The sequence below is a fragment of the Spinacia oleracea genome, chromosome 6 (genome assembly GCF_020520425.1).
Source record: "Spinacia oleracea cultivar Varoflay chromosome 6, BTI_SOV_V1, whole genome shotgun sequence".
NCBI classification, from domain to species: domain Eukaryota; kingdom Viridiplantae; phylum Streptophyta; class Magnoliopsida; order Caryophyllales; family Amaranthaceae; genus Spinacia; species Spinacia oleracea.
In genome coordinates, this window is record NC_079492.1 from 120,767,126 (window position 1) to 120,778,518 (window position 11,393).

Genomic DNA, 11,393 nt, shown 5'->3' on the forward strand with positions numbered 1-11,393 from the left:
TACCGATATGAATATAGTGTATTAGTAAATCGAGACCTAGCTCTACAAAACAATAGCTTTTTATCAATCACATGGCCCAGGCCAACAACCATTTTATGTTCCTTTTGAAAATAAGACATTTGGTAACTACCAAATGGTTAAACCACCAGCTTTGTCAATGTGAGTTTCCTACATCATAAATACTAGTGTTTATGCACGTGATGCAATATAATTGAATTTTTTGGAGACCTGATATGCTTGTAATTTGCATATCTTTAAGAGCATTAGAGACTCTATTATGTACATATTAGTGTATTTTAGGTGCATATGGATTTCATTTAGAGCAATCCATATTCTATTATCTTCATTTACTTGTTTTCTACGGAGATTTCCTCTATTAGGACAAGCTAAAGCGACAAGTTGGAATGTGGATGTCCCACCAATCCAACGTAGAGAAAAACCACAATCGTGAGGAGCAAGTGCAGCCTCTGAAGGAAATAATGTCCTTGGTCCAAATATGCATTCAATGCTAAGTCTAATTAATGCGGTTCAGTATTAATTAATTATACAAGTTAATAATTCAGTGAGATCAAGTGAACTGTATGCCTAGCTAGAGGTCGCTTCAGTTCCAGTGGAATTAATAATATTAATCCACAGCTTACTCTTGACTGAACCCGTAGGGTCACACAAATAGTACATGAACGGATCAAGTATTTAAGTGAATTAAATACTCCATTTATGGATATTCGGAATCGACGGATCTCGGTTCCAGTGGGAGCTGAAATCGTTAAAAGGCAAATTATGAATACTCCGGAAACGATGATATTGCCGGAAACGGAAATATGGATCGTATCGGAAATATAAATATTATCCAAGTCGTAGATGTTTCCGGAAACGGAAACATGGTACGTATAGGAAAATATTATCGGAAATGGAAATATTGCCGGAATCGGAAATATTGCCGGAAACGGAAATATTGTCGGAATCAGAAATATTATCGGAATCGAAAAATAATTCCGGAATCGGAAATATTAAATATTTGTTCGAAACGGAAATTAATTCCGGAATCGAAAATATTAAATATTGTTCGAATCAGAACTAAATTCCGGAATCGGAAAATTAATCAGAAGCGCGTCGTACGAAATGAACATCGGACGAGCTTGCTAGACGCAAGGCCCAGCACGAAGCCAGGCCTGCGCCTAGCAAATCCCGCGCACAGCAAGGCAGCAAGGCAGCCCGCAATGTAATTCCCCGTAAATTTATAAATTTTATTAATATATTTTAACGTATATTATTTATATTTAAATAGAATTTATGAATTTTAGTAATAAATATATAATTAACGTATGTTTATTTTATTTTAAGTACGTTCTAAATATTTAACGATTTTTGAACGTTATTATATTTATATATTTAATGCATATTTAATTCTATTTAAATATATTCTAAATATTATAACGGTTTGGGCAATCAAAAATAATTTTAGAATTTATGTTGAAAAGAATTTGAGTTACGAAAACACGTTTGAAATTAGAAAGCAATCTTAATCGATTTTAGATTCAAGTACTAAAACTAAATCCTAATCCTAGCCCAAGTAGTAAAGCCCAAGTTAAATAAACTACCAAGTAAACCCATAACCCTCTCCTTGTTTTTACTTCACGTAAAACTCAAATCCCAAACCCTCCTTATTCCTTCTCCTTCACGTGAACCAGCAAAACCCAAAACCCTGCTGCTCAGCCACCACCGACCGCCTCCCTCCACAACCGCGGGTGACCACCTGCGTGCTGCGCAACCACCAACCACAGAACCCTCACCGTCGCAACTCCCTCCCTTCCTCTCTTCCTCTTTCAATTCGCACGGAGTTATCCCTCCTCCTTTGCGTGCTTCTCTCACCACCACCGACAGCAATCCCAGCAGCCACCGAGCTTTCGACTGCCGGCGACCAATCACTCGACCACCGGTCGTCCTCCGTCGGTAACTTCCCTTTCCTTCTTCTTCGTTCTTTGCCTTTACCTTTCGTTCCTTTTCTCACTCGTTGCTCTGTGTTGTGAGAACCAGCAACCACCGAGGCTCACCACCAATCCCGCCGGCCACCTGCGCCGCCTGCCACCGCCGAGCAGTAGCACCGCAATTTCTCTGCTGACGCCGGCAGTCTCTCTCCTCCTCTCCTTTTGGTTATTTCTTAAACCCTAAGTTATTTAAATGTTTTAATTAAGTTTATTGATTTTTGTTTATGTTTCTTGAATTAAATTATTAATCTTTATAGTTAAATTATAACTTTCAGATTTGGTATTGATATTATAAATTAATTATTTTCAGTTTTGGTTGATTAATACATAAGTTAGGGTTTAAATTAGTTTAGTGATTTAATTCATGTTTATTGAATTTAAATTATAAGTTATTATGATTAAATTATATTTTCAGATTATATATTATGTTTAAATAATAAATTTAATTTTCAGATTATGCGATTGCATTGAAATAATGATTTTTAATTATTAAAGCATGAATTTTTAAGGTTTTAATAGTTTTAAAATCATGGTATGATGTTTATGAATTATTAAGGTTATCGTTTTTATGATTTTAAGCATATTAATTATGGTTTGGCGAAGTTTTAAACTATTTTATATTGCTGGAATTTTAAAAAGAGATGCTTTATTGGAGTTTATGATAATTGGTGATCATTAGTGTAGTAATCACTATGTTAGGAGGCTTAGTAGCTAAGTGTTGTCATTAGGGAACGTTCTAAATATGTTTATGATGTATTTAGAGTACTTTAGTATTGCTGTAAATTGTTGGATATTGATTGGGGAATTTTATTGGTTGTTTTTAGGCGGAGAATTCTTTGTAGGCGACTTTGAATTCGTTAAAGTAGCCTATCAGTTTGTTTACACAAGGTACGTACATACCTGTGTGCTTGAAATGTGTGTGATTTGTTGAAACCATGTTGAAATTGTTGATGAACTTAGTTATGTTGAAAGTGCATGTTTAATATTGTTGGATGGACATGTTGATCATATATATTTCGTTATGAGAATTATAACATATTAGTATGGATTATTGATGCAAGCATGTTAGTTGGGAACTTTATTTTATATACATTGATTCAGATCGATTGATCGTTGTTCCCTTTTAGTTTTCACTACTTTATGAGGGCCGAGGACCTTGTTTAGTAAGTTGAAACCTTATGCCCATATAGAGGGTTGATCGGTATTAAAGGAAAGGTTGGATAAATTGGAATGAGTCTTGATTGATGCCTTTGTGATCACTTACTTAATTCCAAGATAAAAACAGTTGTGAACAAATGTGGATTGCATGCCTTATGTGATTGTTGAGTCATAACAGAGTCTCAAATTGTAAATCATGTAAAGTGAAACTGAGTAGCAATAGCTTTAGACCGTGCACGTCTAAAGTGACGGACAAACAGGAGTTGGGGTTCATGGTGGTAGCCCATGGCCTTTTCTGGGACCGGATTGATCACCGTATTCTATTTTTATTCAAATGTTCCTCGATATCGCAGGTCTCTGAGGTTATGGAGTCGTGCCCGTACCTCGTCTTCCTTAGTGAAGACTGCCGGACGGACAACTCGGTCCATTGTCTATTTCAACTAAAAGTCTAGCCTAGTCTAGTTTGGTCAAGTATGGTCGTCAAACTATCATGTTTTGTCTGCCCTTGTTTGTGTTCCTTAGTATCATGTTAGGGTTGTTCGTTTAATAGAATCATGTTAGGATTATTATTAATTTAGTATGTAGTACTCAGCTTTGCTGATTACGTGCTTTTTCTTGTGCATGTTGATCATGGCTATGCCTTATTGATCCTGTGATGACCCAATCTTTGGTGAGCAGTCTCTAAGGATCAATAAACATTGTCCATATGCAGGTTTGAAGATGTTGCATCATTGGGATCGGGAATAGATAGCTTGTATTTAGTTTTGATTTGCTAAGTTGACTTGGGTTTGTTTAATTGGACTTTAAACTTGTCGTACTATTTATATTTCCTTATTTTCTTTGGTTGATTTTTGGGACTAAACCTGTAATCGATTATTTATAAACCTAAATTTAGTTTTATGTTTTCCGCTGCAAAATTCTGAATAAGTCGTTACATTTTCACACGGGCGATAATGCCTTGATAATTCTCTACGTTTTATATTAAAAGGTTATTTTAGAAAAGAGAGAATTGTCGGGGTGTTACACGCAAGCATCGCAAGTCCCAGCCAAGCAAAGCGCAAGGCCAGGCCCAGCGCTGCTGGGACGAGCACTCCGCGCGCGCGCGCGCCTCGCGCCCCTCGTGGGCTGTGCGTGTGCGTTGAGTTCGTGCATGCATGGAATCCTTAAGCGATTAGGATTAGATTAAAGATTAATTTCCTAAAACTACTAGAGTTAGTTGTTGAAATAAACATTAACTTAATAGTTTTATTTAGTATCTAATTCTAATAAGATTAGATTGATTGAATCCTAGTAGGTTTCTAGTTCCGATAATCCTACCCTATAAATAGGTGATGGCATTCACAATTTATAATCAATCAATTCAAGTATTCATATAGTTTTAAGGTTAAAACTAAAGTTAATAATTTGCCACAAATTATATTCGAATAACTTAAAACCTTAGGTTGAATTCTAGTTAATTAAATGTAAGGCGGATCCGAGCGTGCTGTGTACTATCTACGGAGGGACGACACTTGGAGTCCTAAACTTGTTCTTGTTCGGTTCGGGAGCAGTTAGGGAGGGCACGCTACATAAGTATGTATCCTAAATTATGCTAATTGTTATGTGGCAATTAATTTGGATTCCTGGCTTTATGGTTTTTCCGCATGAAATATATATGCTTTATATTCGTCATAACCTAACAGTGGTATCACGAGCCTCTAATTAATTCCATAATAAATTATAGTTTACATGGTTAAATTTTATAAATTTGCAATGAATTAAAGGGGTGATTAATTTCGTTTTTTGTAATTAATTGCAAATTCGTGCGATTATTTAATTATATGTTCGCAGAATTTTTGGCAGTTTAGTCAATAATGGTTGAAATCGTATAACTTTATCAGCAAGTTGTGTGTCAGACCGCCTGAAGGCCACGCGCCTGTCAGACGGCCCCTTTTCCCACACGCGCATGCGCTCACGCGCATAATAAAACCCTTCTCATTTCTCTCTCCTCCTCGTTTCTGCTCTCTCTCCCCTCTCGTCGCTCATCTCCTCCCATCGTCTCTCCCCTCTCTCCTACTGATGCAATCCTCTCTCTCCTCTCCTCGCTCTTCTCTCTCGCCGGAGACGACCATTACCATGTCGGCAATTTCCAAGGAGCTCCATCCTAGCTGCCTTGAGGTTTTTAGGTTTTTAGGTTTTCGATTTTGTTTTTAGATTTCAGTTGATGTGGATTTGATTTTGTTTTTAGGTTTTCAGTTTTGTTTTTAAATTTCAGTCGGTGATCTCGACGGAAGAATCAACGGCGGTGGCGGCTGAGTGGCGAAGGACGGAGGAGAGACGTGGGGAGCAGTGGTGGTGGTTCGCATCCTCGCAAAGTTGCGCTGGTGGTCGATGATGTTGTTAATGGCCTCCTCCCAAAGTTGTGCGGTTGTGGCTGGTTCACGACACCGGTTATGGTATCAGCGCTGATGTTTGTTCAGTACGGGGTGGTGTTAGCTTGCTGTGGTGGGATTCTCGAGGCCGCGCTGTGGTGTTAGCTTGCTGTGATTTTGTTTTTAGCTTTGTATTTTCTTCGTTTACCTGCTTTTTTTGTTGATAAAGAGGGCAAAGCCCCAATTTCTTTTATCTAGTTGGTGTTTTAATTTCGATTTAGTTATCAATTCAATTAGTTAAAAAATATATTGTTTTAGTTATAGTTTTGTTATATTTAGTTATGAAATGAAACGCTTTATTTATATTTTTTTACACTTAAGTCATTTGAATTAGTTATACTAAATCAAATTTATTCTTAACTAAATCAAATTTATTCTTAACTAAACCTAAGAAAATCATAACTAAATTTTCTAAAATCCATTGCTTAACTATTTGGTTTCATTACTTAATTAATTAGATTCAGATCTTAACTAATTGGATTCATTGGTTAACTAATTGGTTACATTGGTTAATTAATTGAATATCATGTTTAACTAATTAAATTAATTGGTTACATTGCTTTAACTAATTGGTTTCATTGCTCAACTTTAACTAATTGAATGAAGGTTCCATTGCCTTCAACTAAGATGTAATTAAATACAACAAAAGCTCAACTAAAATGCCTCAAATGAAGCTAAAACAAATTATTCTTCACTAAAACAAATCAAATCTTAATTAAATCGAAATTATTCTTAACTAACACATATTTAATCTTAACTAAAACAAACTCAGAAACTATAAACTAAAACTCCTAAAACTAAAAAAATCTTAACTAAAACACATAAAATCATAACTAAAACTCTTAAAATCTTAACTAAAATTCCTAAAAGTTTAACTAAAACTGAAAAACACGTAACTATAATTCAGTGCTTAACTAATTGGTTTCATTGCTTAACTATTCGGTTCAATTGCTTAACTAATTAGTTCGATTGCTTAACTAATTAATTTCAATGCTTAACTAATTGGTTTCATTGCTTAACTAATTGGTTCAAATGCTTAACTAATTAGTGCGATTGCCTAACTAATTAATTCAAATGCTTAACTAATGGGTTTCATTGCTTAACTAATTGGTTCAAATGCTTAACTAATTGAATTTCAACGCTTAACTAATTAGTTACAATGCTTAACTAATTGATTTCATTGCTTAACTAATTGGTTCCAATGCTTTACTAATTGGTTCTAAGACTTAACTAATTGAATTTTAGGCTTAACTATTTGGTTTCATTGCTTTAACTAATTCATTCTATTGCTTAACCAATTGGTTATGTTGCTTAACTAATTGGATTTTCGACTTAACTAATTGGTTTCATTGCTTAACTATTCGGTTCGATTGTGTAATCCCCCGTAAATTTATAAATTTTATTAATATATTTTAACGTATATTATTTATATTTAAATAGAATTTATGAATTTTAAGTAATAAATACATAATTAACATATATTTATTTTATTTTAAGTACGTTCTAAATATTTAACGATTTTGAACTTTATTATATTTATATATTTAATGTATATTTAATTTTATTTAAATATATTCTAAATATTTTAACGGTTTGTGCAATCAAGAATAATTTTAGAATTTTATGTTGAAAATAATTTGAATTAGGAAAACTCGTGGAATTCGGAAAAACAATCCTATTCGTTTTTTGGCTCAAACACTAAAACCCATATCCTAATCCTAGCCCACATGGGAAAAGCCCAAAATAAAAACCTATACCTCCCCTTTTCTATTTCACATAAAACCAAAAACACAACTCCTATCCCTTTGCTATTTCACGTGAATTTCAAACACCCCAAAACCCTTCTCTTCACACTGCCGTTTTTCTCTCCTCTTCCTTCACGTCGTGACTCAGCCACCTGCGACCACTCCCGTCTCCGGACCTGCACCGCCGGTAACCTCTCTTCTCTCGTCGTCCTTCTTTTTTTTCTCCCCTCGTGTTTCCTTTCTTTTTCTCCTTCGTTTTACTCTCTTTAATTGTGATTCTGTTTGTTTTTGCTCCTTCCTCCGTCATCCCACCACCTCAAACCAGCGCCGCCGTGGCCGCCGACCACGACCGTCGCACTAGCTGTCGCGTCGCTGCAGTCAGGTCGCGCTTTGCTTCTCCTCCTCTTTGTTTACTCCTTGCGCAAGCCAGGCCCAACCACCAGCAACCACCCGTGCCGGCACCTGACCCGACCAGCGCCACCTCCGCTAGCCGCCGCTGTCCCCGCCGTGCCCTAGTCACCGCCGGCCAGCACTCCTCCTCTCCTTTTGGTTATTTCTTAAACCCTAAGTTATTTAAATCTTTTAATTAAGTTTATTAATTTGAAATTATGTTTCTTGAAATTAAATTATTAATCTTTATAGCTAAATTATAATTTGCATATTTGGTGTTGATGTTATTAATTAATTATTTTCAGTTTTGGTTGATTAATATATAAGTTAGGGTTTTAATTAGTTTAGTGATTTAATTCATGTTTATTGAATGTAAATTATAAGTTATTATGATTAAATTATATTTTCAGATTATATACTATGTTTAAATAAAAAATTTAATTTTCAGATTATGTAAGTGAATTGAAATAAGGAATTTAATTATTAAAGCATGGATTTTTAAGGTTTTAATATTCTAAAATCATAATAGAATTATTATATATTATTAAAGCTATTATTTTTTTATGATTTTAAGAACGTTGAATATGTCTTGTGGACGTTTGAAATTATTTTATATTGCTGGAAATTTTAAAAGGGATGTTTTATTGGAGTTTAGAACGTTTTGGGATCATTAGTTTAATAGTTATTATGCTTGGAGGTTATTTAGTTAAGTTTCGATATTTGGGATGGTTCAAAATATGTTTAGGGTGTATTTAGAGTACTTTAGTATTGCTGTAAATTGTTGGATATTGATTGGGGAATGTTAATGGTTGTTTTTAGGCGGAGAATTCTCTTTAGGCAACTTTTGAAAGTGTTAAAGTGACGTATCAGTTTGTTTACACAAGGTACGTACATACCTGCGTGCTTGGAATGTGTGTGATTTGTTGAAACTATATATGTTGAAATTGTTGATGAACTTGGTTGTGTTGGAATCGCATGTTTAATATTGTTGGATGGACATGTTGAACATATGTTTCGTTATGAGAATTATAACATGTTAGTATGGATGATTGATACAGACATGTTGGTTGGGAACACTAGATTATTTTATATATATTGATTCAGATCGATTGATCGTTGTTCCCTTTTAGCTTTTTACTACTTTATGAGGGCCGTGGACCTTGTTTTGTAAGTTGGAACCTTATACCCATATAGAGGGATTGATCAGTATTAAAGGAAAGGTTGAATTTAATTGGAATTAGTCTTGATTGATACCTTTGTGATCACTTTACTTAATTCCAAGATAAAAAAAAAATTGTGAACAATTGTTGATTGTATGACTTATGTGATTGTTGATTCATAACAGAGTTTTAATATGTAAATCATGTAAAGTGAAACTGAATAGCAATAGCTTTAGACTGTGCACGTCTGAAGTGACGGACAAACAGGAGTTGAGGTTCATGGTGGTAGCCCATAGCCTTTTCTCGGACCGGATTGATCACCGTGTTCTATTTTATTTAAAAGTCCCTCTATATCGCAGGTCATTGGGGTTTACGGAGTCGCACCCGTACCTCGTCTTCCTTAGTGAAGAAGTTTCTAGCTAGAAAACTCGGTCCATTGACTATCTCAATTAAAATAATATTGTTATTATAAAAGTCTAGTCCAGTCTAGCCTAGTCTTGTCAAGTGTGGTCCTCAAATTAACATGTTTGGTCTGCCCTTATTTACGTTCATTAGTATCATGTTAGGATTGTTCGCTTAATAGTATCATGTTAGGATTATTATTGTTTTAGTATGTAATACTCAGCTTTGCTTATTACGTGCTTTGTTTGTGTGTGTTGATCATGGCTATGCCTTATTGATCCTGTGATGACCCATCTATGGTGAGAAGTCTCTAAGGATCAATAAGCGTTGCCCAGCTACAGGTTTGAAGATGATGCATCATTGGGATCGGGATTAGAGAGCTTGTATTTAGTTTTGTTTTGCTAAGTGACTTGGTTTGTTAATTTGGACTTTAAATTTGCCGTACTATTTATATTTCCTTATTTTCGTTGGTTGGTTTTTGGGATTAAACCTGTAATCGATTATTTATAAACCTAAAGTTAGTTTTATGTTTTCCGCTGCAAAATTCTGAATACGCCGTTACGTTTTCACACGGGCGATAATGCCTTGATAATTCTCTACGTTTTATATAAAAAGGTTATTTTAGAAAAGAGAGAATTGTCGGGGTGTTACAGATTGCTTAACTAATTAGTTCGATTGCTTAACTAATTGGTTTCATTGTTAAACAATTGGTTCAAATGCTTAACTAATTAGTTCGATTGCCTAACTAATTTATTCCAATGCTTAACTAATTAGTTTCATTGCTTAACTAATTGGTTCAAATGCTTAACTAATTAGTTCGATTGCCTAACTAATTAATTCCAATGCTTAACTAATTGGTTTCATTGCTTAACTAATTGGTTCAAATGCTTAACTAATTGAATTTAAACGCTTAACTAATTGATTTCATTGCTTAACTAATTGGTTCCAATGCTTTACTAATTAGTTCCAAGACTAAACTAATTGAATTTTAGGCTTAACTATTTGGTTTCATTGCTTTAACTAATTCATTCTATTGCTTAACCAATTGGTTATGTTGCTTAACTAATTGGATTTCTGACTTAACTAATTAGATTTCTTTGCTTAACTAATTGGTTTCATTGCTTAACTATTCGGTTCGATTGCTTAACTAATTAGTTCGATTGCTTAACTAATTGGTTTCATTGCTTAACTAATTGGTTCAAATGCTTAACTAATTAGTTGGATTGCCTAACTAATTAATTCCAATGCTTAACTAATTAGTTTCATTGCTTAACTAATTGGTTCAAATTCTTAACTAATTAGTTCGATTGCCTAACTAATTAATTCCAATGCTTAACTAATTGGTTTCATTGCTTAACTAATTGGTTCAAATGCTTAACTAATTGAATTTCAACGCTTAACTAATTAGTTACAGTGCTTAACTAATTGATTTCATTGCTTACCTAATTGGTTCCAATGCTTTACTAATTAGTTCCAAGACTTAACTAATTGAATTTTAGGCTTAACTATTTGGTTTCATTGCTTTAACTAATTCATTCTATTGCTTAACCAATTGGTTCTGTTGCTTAACTAATTGGATTTCCGACTTAACTAATTAGATTTCTTTGCATAACTAATTGGTTTCATTGCTTAACTATTCGGTTCGATTGCTTAACTAATTAGTTCGATTGCTTAACTAATTAATTCCAGTACTTAACTAATTGGTTTCATTGCTTAACTAATTGGTTCTAATGCTTAACTAATTAGTTCGATTGCCTAACTAATTAATTCCAATGCTTAACTAATTGGTTTCATTGCTTAACTAATTGGTTCAAATGCTTAACTAATTGAATGTCAACGCTTAACTAATTAGTTACAGTGCTTAACTAATTGATTTCATTGCTTAACTAATTGGTTCCAATGCTTTACTAATTAGTTCTAAGACTTAACTAATTGAATTTTAGGCTTAACTATTTGGTTTCATTGCTTTAACTAATTCATTCTATTGCTTGACCAATTGGTTCTGTTACTTAACTAAGAATAAAATTCTTAACTAAACTCAACTAAAACAAATTTAACCTTAACTAAAAAGAAATTATTCTTAACTAAAACAAAGTTACACTTAACTAAAACAGCATAAAGTTTAATCATCACATTGGC

The 11,393-nt window shown here is 33.9% G+C and overlaps 1 long non-coding RNA gene across 1 annotated transcript; it reads left to right on the forward strand.

The window, feature by feature from the left end:
* The first annotated feature begins 1,688 nt into the window (after positions 1-1,688).
* On the forward strand, positions 1,689-4,048 carry LOC130462416 (uncharacterized). Its single transcript, XR_008922585.1, has 4 exons — positions 1,689-1,953; positions 2,038-2,153; positions 2,813-2,876; positions 3,825-4,048. It is a non-coding gene; the product is annotated as an uncharacterized lncRNA (long non-coding RNA).
* The last annotated feature ends 7,345 nt before the right edge of the window (positions 4,049-11,393 follow it).